Below are 14290 nucleotides of genomic sequence, written 5' to 3' on the forward strand. Positions count from 1 at the left end.
GGGAAAGAAATCGTGCTTGTGGAGGAGGCCAGCATGTAAGGACCGTGTGTGAGACTTGTGGAAAGTGAGTTTAAAATGCATTCTGCCTGCCGGAAACAGAATATCCTTCCAGACCTCCCATAGCATTCAGTTGCATTCTCCAGGTAGAATCAGGAGGAGAGATGGAACCCAAGGGCTTCACCCACATAGAACCAAGGCTGCGAACCCAGCAGAGGGGCACGTTAAGGCCGTGTGGTTTTATCTTGGTGGACTGAGTACTGTGGTAATAGGTAAACCCACCCGAAAACACACACCCAGGTGAAGAGTTCGTTTGGCTACCTGGGTGGGCAGAGGCAGAGGAGGGCAAGGCTGGGCACTTCTCTAAGCCAGACGTGAGCTCAGCACCTTCCTGAGTCAGCACCAGGCCCTCACTGCCCGCTCTGCTGGGACTTGAGTCATTCTCGATAACAGCAGCCCCAGAGGTTCTTTCAGAGGTGGGCAGGAAACGGCATCCATCTCCCCGAGTGGGCCTGGGGCCTCCAAATGCTCCAGAAATGCCAGTGACCGCAACTGATGTAATTGCAGTGACACATCCCTTAGATTTTAGGAGTGGATGGCAGGTCCTTGCCGTCAGCCAAGGGTGGCATGTGTCTGCCTGGAGGGAACTGTCCCTGTCCCCTGGGAAGTGGGAAGCTGGCACTGAATCCTCCACCGTGCTCTGGACCCTGTGGCTTGGGGGGGGGGGTGGTTTATTGTGGTAAAATATACAAAACCTAAAATATAAAGTGACATTTGGTACATATACGTCATCACCACTACGTAGTTCCAGAGCATTCCATCACCCCAGACGGAAACCTCGTACCCGTGAGCAGTCACTGCCCTGCAGCTCCTGGCAACCCCCCCGTCTCTGTTCTCCTCGGCCTTGTGTTCAGGGGGAAAGTCTCCTGTGTGCTGGGCCCAGGGACTTTGTGCTTGTGTGCCCATGGTGTTCAGAGACGGGCTGTGTGTGTGTGTGTGTGTGTGTGTGTGTGTGTGTGTGGCGGGGGGAGTCCTCCAGAGGACAGGCTGCCGCGGTCCCTGGACAGGCGTGGAGACCCTGTGCTGCATGTGTGGAGAGGTGGTAAGGATGTGTCTGTACGTCGGGTGAGGGAAGGGAGCAGGCACTGGGGCTGAGAGGCTGTGGGGCGGCCGGAGGGCCCGAGAGGCTGGAGGCCAAGGAGGCCAGCCTGCCCCACCAGCAGGGCCGTGTGCACTCAGCCCGTGCTTCTGAGTGCCCCAGGGACAGTCCCACAGAACCCGGGACTGGGCCGGGGCCGGGGTCCTGGGGCTGCAGGAGGAAGGGCCGGTGGCCTGGGCGAATCGGCACTGCAGACGGCGGGCGTCGTGGGTCCGGGGAGGAGAGCTGTGCTTGCCCTCCCGCACGTGCTCCTGGGTCCCTGCCGCCTGGGCTCCTTTCCAGCCCCACTCACGTGCCCCGGGGCAGCCTCTGTGGGGTGAGTGGGGGCGCTGCTGCCCGACTCCTGGCAGGCTGTGTGGGTAGGCGGCCAGGGCTGTGGGCTTCCTGTTCTCCAGGGGAATAAAGCCACAGCCATGAATCACCACAGCCTCACACACCGTGGCCTTGGGGGGAGGGGGGGTTCAGCCCACGTGAGCGAAGGAGACTGCTCGCCAGCCTCTTGCAGGGCGGGCAGCGAGGAGGCAGGCAGAGCCAGGACTGGCTCACCTTCAGGGGGCAGCCAGGGTCCTAGGGGACCCTCATCACTGCCTGTGGCCGGGTCTCAGGGCTCCTGGGGAGCAGGGCTCTAGGCAGAAGCCCTACACCTGGACCCTCCAAGGCCTAGGCCTCGGGGCTCCCTGCCCTGTCCCCGGTCAGCTCACTGCCCCTTCGCCCCAGGAGCCAAGAGGCAGCTCCAGGAGGCCCCTCCTCGTCCGCAGCAGACCCTCCAGTGCGCCTGGTGCACCTGGTCCTGGGGGATGGACTTGGGGCTTTGAGGGCCCCCTGTGGGGCTCAGGGGCTGCAGGCCTGGCTGGGCGGTGAGCCCCCACGCCCGCTCTGCCTCCTGCAGAGGGCCAATGGTGGCCCGGCCTGGAAGAGGCGGCTGCGAGGGGAGCGGGAAAGGGCTTTGCAGACGGGGCTTTGGTCGTTGTAAGTGTTGCTTCCTTTCCTGGTCTGTAACATGGACACGAGGCCTCAGCCAGCCGCCGCACCTCACACCCTCCCTGCACTGCGGTGCGGGGGACACGGGCTGTCCCACCACAGGCTCGTCTCCCACGAGGGTTAGAACCAGCCAAAGGCTGGGGTGGGCAGAGCCACAGGTGAGGAGAAGGCCCGGCCAGGTGTTCTCCTGGCCCACGTGCTGGGACCAGCTGCTTTCCCCAGCTGCCTGTCCGGCCAGGACCCAGCCCGCAGCAGGAGGAGACGTCAGGGTCCATGCCCCTCTCCCTCCAGGCATCTAGTGGAGGACAGGGTTGGGGGTGGGGAGGTGTGTGCACCCCTCTGGGGGCTCCGGGGCAGCGCGGCTGCAGGGAGGTGAGGAGGCCAGGCCTCCAGGGTTAGAGCGCTGCCCAGAAGGGCCCTGTTCCGTGTTTCCCTGAGCTCTTCCAGCAATAGAGGATGGAGCCTGGCTGCTGCTGTGGGATTGAGCGGCACCCCGTGTTGTTTCACCCAGCAAGCCGAGAAGTGGGGAGGCAGGCCTGCGCTGTGGGCGGCGCCCTGAGGACAGACCCCTGCCCCGCCCTGCAGGAGCCACTGTTGGCAGCCATGGCCCCCAGGGGCTCCGGGAGGGGCAGGCAGGGCTCAGAGAGGTGCCTTTGGAGCAGGCCCAGTGCCCCGGGGTCCCCTGGGTTCTCCCTGCGCGGGGGCTGAGTTCAAACCCCTGGTTTTACCTTTAAATTCCCAGGGCCTGGCTTCTGCTTAGCCATCAGGATGGGGCAAAGGTGGGATCCCGGCCCCATCCTGGCCAGGGGCCTGTGTCCGTCACAGACCTGAAGGCCTTGGAGGACACGGCCCACCTGGGAAATGGCGGTGGCGCAGGCTGGTGGGGCCCAGGCAGGTTGGGGGTCCCCTGCCACCTTCAGCTCCATGCAGAATAGGACTGGATGGTGCTGGGGTGCGGGGGACATGTCGTCCAGCACCCCGGAATGTGGGTCTAAAGCCAGACGCCACACCTCCCCCCACAGCCCCTCCCCAGCCCAGAGCAGCCACCTGGGTGTTCAGGCCCAAGGCCCGGGGGTCCTCCCGGACCCCCTCCCTGCGTAAGTTGGTCACCCCTGGGGCGGCTGCTTCTGCGCCCTGGACGGCTGCCCGCCCTCACACCAGCCTCTCCAGTGGGCCCCCAACACTCCCAGCTTCCTCTGTAGCCCAGGCCCGAAACGCTTGTGCTCACCTCAGCTCCCTCCCACCTGAGCCCAGGGTCCTCCACCTCCTCCCGGGATCCGCCCACGTCCTCCGCAGCTGCACACCTTCTGCCTTCTCCCGTCTGCCTCCGTCTCTGCGGTTTCTAACCTTAAACCATAGACAGAACAGTGGCGAGCGCGCCAGGTGCATGGACGCCGGGAGCTGACCCGGACGCTGCCAGGCGGCTCTCTCAGCGTCCCTGTGTCTCTTGGGGACTCACTTTCCTCTGTCTGCATGATTAGACCAAGGAAAGGCTCAGGTCCTAGCCGATTCTGTGTGCTGTGTCCCGAGGGGGTAAGATTTATATCGATCTTTCTAGCACTTTCCGGGCCTGGGGCTCATTTGCCTGCATCTCTGCCACACCACTGTATGACTGGGCCAGGGCTAGTTCTCCCCATTGTCACCTGGGGCCCCCCCGCAGAGAGTGGCCGGGGCTCCCAGGGGCAGGCCACGCCTTCCTCCAACCCTGTGTCCTTCCCTCTGGGTGGGCGTGTGGGGGCTTGGGTCACCCCCGGTCCTGGGAGGCCAGGAGCAGGCGGGATGGACAGCGAGAAGATGGAGGATAAAGGAATAAGAACAAACGGGACGGGGAGGGTGTGGGTGATGGAGGGGCGCACACAGGTGTGAGCAGCGGTGTGGTCACCTCCACACCAGCCCGTGGACACCAGGGCAGGTCAGCGGGGCTCCTGGGCCTGAGTCTGCACCTGGAAGACAGCCACACTCTTAGTGATCTGGGATTAGGGGTACACCAGTCAAGGTGTTAGCAGTTCTGTGATGAGAAGGGGCCCTGGCTCCCCGTGCCCACATCCCGAGGATACTGCGGGAGACCCTGAGATGGCGAATTGGGCGTCCCCGGGAGCCAGGTCCCCATCCCGGTCCCTGGCGTTGGACATCTCAGTGCACCTCTTTGCCTCTAAGCCTGCATCCCGGGGACTTGTGTGCACAAATCAAACTTAAATTCCTCCCAATTAGTGCAAAGCAGAGCACAGACATCCAGCGAGAGGTGGCCAGCATCCTCCAGTGTCACGGAAACCGTGCTCGGCTTCTGCTTCACATTGCAGTTCCCTTCACTCCTGATATGCTTCCCACGATGTGCCATTTGCCATTGAAAATTCTGTGCACGTGTCATTCGGCCTCATCCACTTGGAGTGAAAATGGGAGGTGAGAGTGTCCAGGCTGGGTCTCAGGCAGCTCGAGCTCTGTGACAAACACCCCAGCCTAGGGGCTTCACCAGCAGACACTTAATTCTCACAGTTCTGAGGCTGGAAGCCTGAGATCAGATACCAGCCAGGGGTAGGGGGGCCCTGATGGGACCTCTTCCTGGTGTACAGACTCCTTCTCACCGTGTCCTCACGGGAGACACAGGCAGAGACACAGAGAGCACGTGCTCTCATAAGGGCACTAATCCCATCTTAGGGCCCCACTCTCGGGACCTCATCTAACTTTAATCACCTCCCAAGGCCCCACCTTCAAACACCATCACACTGGGGGTTGGGGCTTCAGTGTGAGTCTGGGGAGACACACACATTCCATCCACAGCAGGCTTGGGGAAACAAGGTGGACGCTACAAAAGAGATGGCCACGGCTTCCCTGGGGGCGTAGTGGTTAAGAATCCACCTGCTGAGGCAGAGGACACGGGTTCGAGCCCTGGTCCGGGAAGATCCCACGTGCCGCGGAGCAACTAAGCCCGTGCGCCACAGCTACTGAGCCTGCGCTCTAGAGCCCGTGAGCCACAGCTATTGAGCCCGCGTGCCACAACTACTGAAGCCCTTGTGCCTAGAGCCGGTGCTCTGCAACAAGAGAAGCCACCGCAACGAGAAGCCCACGCACCACAACGAAGAGTAGACCCTGCTCGCCGCAATTAAAGAAAGCCTGTGCACGGCAAAGACGTAACGCAGCCAAAACTAAAATAAGTTAATTAATTGAAAAAAAAAAAAAGAGAGATGGCCGGTAACCTTTCACGGGGTTAAGCTCTGCCTTGATTTCAAAGTCCTTACACCCCAAGAACATCCCAGGATCCCCGGAGGGAGAGCCTTCGCCTCTCCCCTCACCCACGCGGTGCGGGCGCCTGGTGAGTAGAGGCATATCCCACAGGAAAAAGACCTGTTCAAGGTCGCACAGCTGATTGGGGGAACTTCAGGAGAGGGGGTCTGCAGGAAAGAACTGCAGACCCCCTGCAGTGCTTTGAAATGGTGTCCCCCAAATTCATGTCCACCTGGCACCTGGGAACATGACCTTATTTGGCAATAGGGTCTTTGCAGGTGTAATTAAGGTAAAGATCTTGAGATGGGATGATCTTGGATTTAGGGTGGGCCCTACATCCGCTGTCTGGTATCCTTGTAAGAAGAGAAACACACACAAGGGAAGCCTTGTGGAGATGGAGCAGAGACTGGGGTGATGTGGCTACAAGCCAGGGCCGCCTGGGGCCGCCCGGAGCTGGAAGAAGCAGGAAGGACCCTCCCCTGGAGCCTCTGGGGGAGCACAGATTTCGTGTGGCATCTGTGGGGCATCTCATGAGACTCGTGTCTGCACTGGGGGTGCAGGAGGAGGGGAGGCGTCTCCCCTGAGAAGTCGGGGAGCCCTGGGTGGTGCCCATGAGGTGATCAAAGAGCCTGGGGGGAGTGGATGAGGGCTCCTGGCTCTGGGTCTGCAGCCAGGGTGGAGTCCAGGGAGGGGGCAGCACATACCAGGCTTGGGGAAGACATTTCCCTGGTGGCCCCCACCTGTCCTTCTCGGCTGGTTTGTTTGGTCCAGGAATATTGTGTTGCATCTGGTTATTAGGGTTCGCTAACTCCTTTTAATCCAGAGTGGCTCCTACCAGGTGGCCTCCCCAGGTCCCCCACCCTAATCTCCAAGCCGGTAAAGATGTTGAGATGTCACCCCCAGGATCTCCTTATTTGGAAGTAGGGTCTTCAGAGGTCATTACATGAGCATGAGGTCATTAGGGTGGGCCCTAATCCAACATGACTAGTGACCCTTTTTTTTTAACATTTACTTTTTACTATGATTATTTTTGGCTGCACCACCTCTTAGTTGCGGCACGTGGGATCTTGGTTGCTATGTGCAGGATCTTTTAGTTGCAGCATGTGGGATCTAGTTCCCTGACCGGGGATCAAGCCCGGACCCCCCGCATTGGGAGTGCGGAGTCTTAGCCACTGGACCACCAGGGAAGTCCCTACTGGTGACCTTTTAAAAAAGAGAAATCTGGAGACAGACCTGGAACGATCCTCCCTCACGGCCTCACAAGGAGTCAGCCTTACTGACACCTTGATCTTGGACTTCTGGCCTCCAGAACTGGAAGAGGATGAATTTCTGTTGTTCAAGCCATCCAGACTGTGGTACTTTGTTACGTCAGCCAGAGGAAGCTCATACCCATGGCAATTTTGCGTTATAAGTAAGGTTACTAACCAGTTGGCTGAGTTAATCACCAGGAGGTTGGGCCCCTTCTGGTCACAGGGGCCCTTTGAAAGCAAGAGTGTTTTCCCTGGCTGGAAGTGGAAGAAAAGATTTGGGGCACAGGGGAATCTGACCCACGATTGCCACCTTAAAGGTGGAGGGGCCCAGGGATGGAGGGCAGCCTTTAGGGGCTGAGCAGCCAACAGCCAGCAGGAAAGGGGAACCTCAGTCCTACAGCCGCCAGGAGCTGAATCCAGCCAACTGGATGAGCCTGGAGGCGGATTTTCCCCAGGGGTGCAGGTGGAAACTCAGCCCTGCTGATGCTGATTTCAGATGCGTGGGACCCTAAGCGAGACACCAAGCTAAGCTACACCCGGTCTTCTAACCTCGGCACTGCGAGTATATGTTGCTTTAAGCTGTGAAGTTGGCAATTTGTCACACAGTGTAGGTAGCTGATACGCCAGGCCTCTGGTCCTGCAGAATGTTCTGCCGTCTGTGTGTCTGGTTGCCTCTTGGTGGGTGGTTCAGCTTGTTGCTCTGCCTCCAGTATTCCTGTAACTGGATGTTGGATCTGAAGGTCTCGTGGACGGAACTCAAATGTTTCAGGCAAGAGAAGGTTTTAAGTGCCACCACCGTCCCCATGTTGCCCCACGTCCTGGTTGTCCCTCCGTTAGAGATGGCCAGAGGGACACGATACACGATGGCTTAACGATGACAGCCCAGCCCTTGCACTGGGCAGTTGTGCAAGGTGATCCGTCGTCATACGACCATGCATTCCCCCTCCTTGGTGCAGCTAAGGGTGGCAACCCCACCGGACGTCCTCCCTGATCCCACGTTCTGTGGCGGCTTGGACAAGCTCCTTTCCGGTCCTGCTCCACCCTCCTTGAGTATAAGCCACATTCGTCTTTAACTGGTGGTTTTCCTACATCAATGGGAGCTAGTTGTACACCCCAAAACATAATTCCTGCTGAGAAAGCAGGAGAACACGCTCAATCCTTTCCATTTAATTACCAGTTTTCAAAGTGTATTATAGCAGCCTCAAAGGATGACAGCTGAAGGTGTTTTTTCTGGACTACTCTTTCTGGGTTTCATGTATTGACTAATGGCGTTACATAGGTTCACCATGTGTGATGGACTGAGCAATGCCACCCTCCCAAAGATGTACATGTCCTAATGCCTGGGACCTGCAAGTGTCTTAGGCGATGAGAAGGGCTTTGCAGATGTGTTGAAGTTAAGGATCTTGAGATGGGGAGACAGTCCTGGATCATCTGGGTGGACCCCATGGGATCACAGGGCTTTTTGAAGAGGGAGGTGGGAGGGCCAGAGTCAGTTTCTGTTTCTGAGTCTCTGTTTTGTTATGTTCATTCCTTTGTTTTATTTTTAGATTCTACATATAAGTGGTAACACAGTATTTGCCTTTTTCTTTCTGAATTATTTCACTAAACATAATACCCTCTAGGTCCATCCACGTTGCTGCAAATGGCAAAATTTCATTCTTTTTTTTTTAGGGCTGACTAGTATTCCATTGTATTTATGCATACGTCTTCTTTATCTGTTCATTTGTTGATGGACACTTAGGTTGCTTCCATATCGTGGCAATTGTAAATAATGCTGCTATGAACATTGGGTTGCATGTATCTTTTTGAAATAGTGTTTTCAAGGATTTGGGGGATATATACCCAGGAGAGTGGGATTGTCGGATCATATGGTAGTTCTATTTTCACCTTCTTGAGGAAGCTCCATACTGTTTTCCACAGTGGCTGCACCAATTTACATTCCCAACAACAGTGTTCTAGGGCTCCCTTTTATCCGCATCCTTGCCAACATTTGTTAATTGTGGTCTTTTTGATGTTAGCCATTCTGATAGGTGTGAGTTGATATCTCATTGTGGTTTGGATTTGCATTTCTCTGATGATTGGTGATGTTGAGCTTTTCATGGACCTGCTGGCCATCTGTATGCCTTCTTTGGAAAAATGTCTGTTCAGGTCTTCTGCCCATTTTTAATCCAGTTGTTTGTTTTTTTTGTTATTGAGTTGTATGAGCTCTTTATGTACTTTGAGTATTGACTCCTTATTGGTCATATCATTTGCAAATATTTTCTCCCATTTGGTAGGTTGCCTTTTCGTTTTGTTGGTGGTTTCCTTTGCTGTGCAAAAGCTTTTAGTTTAATTTGGTCTCATGTGTTTACTTTTGTTCTTGTTTACTTTGCCTTGGGAGACAAATCCAAAAACACATTGCTGCGACTTGTGTCAGAGAGTGTTCTGCCTTTGTTTTCTTCTAGGTTTTATGTTTTCAGGGCTTACATTTAGATCTTTAATCCATTTTGAGTTTTTTTTTTATATGGTGTTAGAGAGCATTCTAATTTCATTCTTTTACATGTAGCTGTCCAGTTTTCCCAGCACCACTGGGAAAGAGACTGTCTTTTCTGCATTGTATATTCTTGCCTCCTCTGTCACAGATGGACCGACCATAAGTGTGTGGGTTTATTTCTGGGCTCTCTATTCTGTTCTATTGATCTATATTTCTGTTTTTGTGCCAGTACCATACTGTTGTGATTACAATAGCTTTGTAGTATAGTCTGAAGTCAGGAAGCATGATACCTCCAGCTTTGTTCTTCTTTCTCAAGATTGCTTTGGCCAGTCAGGAGCTTTTGTGTTTCCATACAAGTTTTAGAATTATTTGTCCTAGTTCTGTGAAAAATGCCATTGGTATTTTGACAGGGATTGCATTGAATCTGTAGATTGCTTTGAGTAGTATGGTCATTTAAACAATATTAATTTTTCCAATCCGTGAGCATGATATATCTTGATCTCTGTGTCATTTTCAGTTCCTTTCATCAGTGTCTTACAGTTTTCTTACAGATCTTTTACTTCCTTAGTTAGATTTGTTCCTAGGTATTTTTATTTGATGCGACGGTAAACAGGATTTTTTTTTAACCTCTCTTTCTGATAGTTTGTTGTTAGTGTATAGAAGTACAACACATTTCTGTCTATTAATTTTGTATCTTGCGATGTTACCAAATTCATTGATGAGCTCTAGCAGTTTTCTGGTGGCATCTTTAGGATTTTCTTTGTATAGTATCATGTCATCTGCAAACAGTGACAGTTTTACCTCTTCCTTTCCAATTTGGATTTCTTTTTCTTGTCTGAGTGCTGTGGCTAGAACTCCCAATATTGTGTTTAATAGCAGCGGCAAGAATGGACATCCTTGTCTTGTTCCTGACCTTAGAGGAAATGCTTTCAGCTTTTCACCATTGACTGTGTTGTTAATTGTGGACTTGTCATATGTGGCCTTTATTATGTTGAGGTTTGTTTCCTGTATACCCACTTTGTTGAGAGTTTTTAACATAAAAATATGTTGAATTTTGTCAAAAGTTTTTTTTGCATCTGTTGAGATGATCATATGGTTAGTATTCTTCAATTTGTTAAATGTGGTGTATCACACTGATTGATTTGTGGGTATTGGACCACCCTTGCATCCCTGGGATGAATCCCACTTGATCATGGTGTATGCTCTCTTTAATGTATTATTAAATTCAGTTTGGTAATATTTTGTTGAGTATATTTGCATCTTTGTTCATCAGTGATATTAACCTGTAATTTTCTTTTTTTGTGATATCTTTGTCTTGTTTTGGTTTCAGGGTGACGCTGGCCTCATAGAATGAGTTTGGAAGCATTCCTTCATCTGCAGTTTTCTAGAATAGTTTGAGAAGGGTAGGTGTTAACTCTTCTCTAGTGGTTTGGTAGAAGTCACCCGTGAAGCTGTCTGGTCCTGGACTTTTGTTTGTGGGAGATTTTTACTACTGATTCAATTTAATTACTGGTAATTGGTCTGTTCCTATTTTCTATTTCTTCCTGGTTCAGTCTTGGGAGACTGTGCATTTCTAGGAACTTGCCCATTTCTTCTAGGTTGTCCATTTTATTGGCATATAATTGTTCGTAGTAATCTCTTATGACCCTTTGTGTTTCTGTGGTATCAGCTGTAACTTCTTTTTCATTTCTAATTTTATTGATTTGGACCCTCCCTCTTCTTTTCTTGGTGAACCTGGCTGAAGGTTATCTATCTTCTTTACCTTTTCAAAGAACCAGCTCTCAGTTTCAGTGATCTTTCCTATTGACTTCTTTAGTCTCTACTTCATTTATTTCTGCTTTGATTTTTATGATTTCTTTCCTTCTATTAGCTTTGGGTTTTGTTTGTTCTTCTTTTTCTGGTTCCTTTAGGTGTAAAGTTTGGTTGTTTATTTGAGATTTTTCTTATTTCCTCACATAGGCTTGTATCACTATCACTATAAACTTCCCTCTTAGAACTGCTTTTGTTGCATCCCACAGATTTTGGATCATTGTGTTTCCGTTTTCATTTGTCCCCAGGTACGTTTTTATTTTCTTCTTTAATGTCTTCAGTGATCCATTCGTTGTTCAGTAGCATATTGTTTAGCCTCCACGTGTTTGTGGTTTTTGCAGTTTTTTTCCTAGTTTCATAGTGTTGTGGTTGGAAAAGATGTTCGATATGATTTCAGTTTTCTTAAATTCACTGAGACTTGTTCTGTGGCCTAGCCTGTGATCTATCCTGGAGAATATTCCATATGCACTTGAAAAGAATGTGTATTCTGCTGCTTTGGGATGAGTCATTCTCTTTCTCTCTCTCTCTTTCTCTCTCTCTCTATATATATAAAGTCCACCTGGTCTAATGTGTCATTTAAGACCAGTGGTGTTTCCTTATTGATTTTCTGTCTGGAGTGTCTGATCCATTGATTTAAGTGGGGTGTTAAAGTCCCCTATTATTATTGTGTTACTGTCAATTTCTCCCGTTGTGTCTATTAATGTTTGTTTTATGTGTTTAGGTGCTCCTTTGTTGCGTGCATATATAACTGTTATATATTATTCTTGTATTGATCCCTTGATCATTATGTAATGCCCTTCTTTGCTTCTCGTTACAGTCTTTGTCTTTAAGTACAGTAAGCATATTCTTTTTTTATTCTTTTTTCGGTACGCAGACCTCTCACTGCTGTGGCCTCTCCCGTTGCGGAGCACAGGCTCCGGGCGCGCAGGCTCAGTGGCCGTGGCTCACGGGCCCAGCCGGTCCACGGCATGTGGGATCTTCCCGGACCGGGGCACGAACCCGCGTCCCCTGCATCGGCAGGCGGACTCTCAACCACTGTGCCACCAGGGAAGCCCAAGCATATTCTTAATGGGCAACCATCACCACCATCCATCTCTTTCATCTTCCCAAACCAAAGCTCTGTCCCCATTAAACATTCACTCCCCGTCCCCGCCCCCAGCCCCTGAAACCAACTTGCTCTACCCTTCACTTGGTTTGCATTGTCTGTCTTATTGCCTGAAGAATTCTTTCTTTATCCTTTAAGCGCAGTAGATTAATGGAATCAATATCTGGGTGTGGCACATCCTGTACCTTATTTTCCTGGAACTCTTTCATCATTATATTTCTCAGTACTTTCTGAATATGTTTTAAATACTTAAAACAGGTTGGGGCCTCTATCCAGGGCACCGGCAGTTCTTTGCGTGAGTGTTCCCACCGCTCTCAGCTCCTGTGCCTCTGCCCTGCATCTGCTTCTGTGCCAGCAGGGCCATCCCTCTGTCAGTAACTCCATTTTCAGTCACATCTTTTCTGGATTGGGTGCATTAGTGATCCCACGTGATTCAGCGTTTGGGCTCTCGGTTTGTCTCCAAACTTCCGTCATCTCCCTGTTTCCCTCACTCTGTTGAGATACCGACGTATCTCATTTTTGAGCTTGTCCCTGTCCAGTGGGTTTAGTGCTTGAAGCCTGTTTAGGGAATTCCTTCTGCTCCTAGTCATGTTTTATTGTTGGCCAGGTTCTTTGTCTTACGAAGTCCATCCTCTCTTTATCCCCCTTTTTCTCGTCTCTCTGCCCCTTCCTTCCTTCTTTTTAAAAAAATTGTTTATTTGAATTGTGGTAAAGTACACCAAAAATGTACCATGTTAACCACTTTAAGTGCACAGCTCAGTGGCTTTAAGCACATTCACGTCGTTTTGTAACCATCACCACATCCATCTCCAGATCTTTCCCATCTTCCCAAACTGAAGCTCCGTCCCCATTAAGCACTAACTCCGTCTCCCAGCTCCTGGCCCCCACCATCTCCTTACTGTCTCTATGGATTTGACTATTCTAGGTCCCTCAGATAAGTGGATCCTACAGGATTTGTCCTTTTGCGATGGGCTTATTTCTTTTTTTTTTAATTTAATTTTATTTTTTAATTTGTTTATTTGGTTGCACCAGGTCTTAGTTGCGGTAGGTGGGCTCCTTAGTTGTGGCTCACAGGCTTCTTAGTTGCGGCACATGGGCTCCTGAGTTGCAGCCAGCCTGCCCCACCCCCACCCAGCCAGCAGTCCCCACACACAGAATGACACAGGGCTGCTGTGTGGCAGGAATGAAGCCCTTTGGAAGAAGGTACAAAGTGCTTGAGCAAAAGGAGCAGTCGACCTTCCTGCCTGTCCCCTACCCCACCACACACAGCCATGCGGTCTGAGTCTGCCTGAGCCCCGTGGGAGCAAGCAGTGCTGGGAGTCCTCAGGGCCTGGGTCTGCTCTCCCTGCCTCACCTCACGTGGGCGTATCCAGCCTGCCCACTGGACACTCCTCACAGTGCCCTGGGGATGCAGAGCCGTGGGCCACTGGTCCACCCAGGAGGGCTGTCTGTCCTCCCCACACAGGAAGATACCACTAGACTCTGGATCATAGAAGTGGACCACTGTTTTCAAAATAAATCAAACCTTACCTAAATGATGCAGCAGCCAGTTGAAAGGCCTCCCCCAGCCCACTCCCAGACGTAACCACCACACATCAGCCTGTATCTGTCTTTAGATCCCGCCACACAAAATGTTGGACATCCTGCCCTTGTCACCTGATCTGACCCTGGACCTCAGACACCATCGGGACCTGCCAACCCACTGCATTCTCAAAACCCAGAACGGGAAAGACACAGCACTCAGGGTGGGAAGCGCTAGACACGCTGAGCCTTCCCTGTGGGTGGACGTGAGGCGTTTGCCATTCTGTGCCCTTACAGATGGCGCTCCCACGAGCATTCTGAGATGGGCTGCCACTCGCTGCCATTGCTCGAGGAAATCAAGTTCTGGTCTCTTTGTGGACCCTAGAGTCCCAAGGAGCCCCTCTCACAGCTTCCTGGGGTGCACAGGTGAACGTCCCTGATGGTCTGTTGTGTGTGTGTTACCGACCGGGGTTCTTGGCCTCCTTAATCAATAGAAATTGATCAGAGGCCACAGCAGATTCAGGCAAGACTTCACTGGGGGCCCTGCTGCTGTAGCGGGGAACGTGAGCAAGTGATAGGCTCCCTCGCTCCCTCCCTGAGGGCGGGGCGTCTGGTTCCGTATATGGGGTGAGGGTAGGGGTGTGTCCAGGGGGTCGGGCCGGAGGCGTGGCTTAGGAGGTCTGCCCACCCCTTGGTGGTGTGTGCGAGGGTCTCGCGCAGTACCCTGCTTTTGCTCCCAGCTCTTCGGAAGTGGCAGTTGGGGTTTCCGTCTC

At 52.1% G+C, this 14290-nt stretch overlaps 1 protein-coding gene across 1 annotated transcript in view; it reads left to right on the forward strand.

The window, feature by feature from the left end:
* The window catches only part of KCNT1 (potassium sodium-activated channel subfamily T member 1), a 67179-nt gene that overhangs the window by 12260 nt on the left and 40629 nt on the right, over positions 1 to 14290 (forward strand). The window lies entirely within an intron of this gene.

This window comes from Phocoena phocoena, chromosome 6 (assembly GCF_963924675.1).
Source record: "Phocoena phocoena chromosome 6, mPhoPho1.1, whole genome shotgun sequence".
Classification (NCBI taxonomy): domain Eukaryota; kingdom Metazoa; phylum Chordata; class Mammalia; order Artiodactyla; family Phocoenidae; genus Phocoena; species Phocoena phocoena.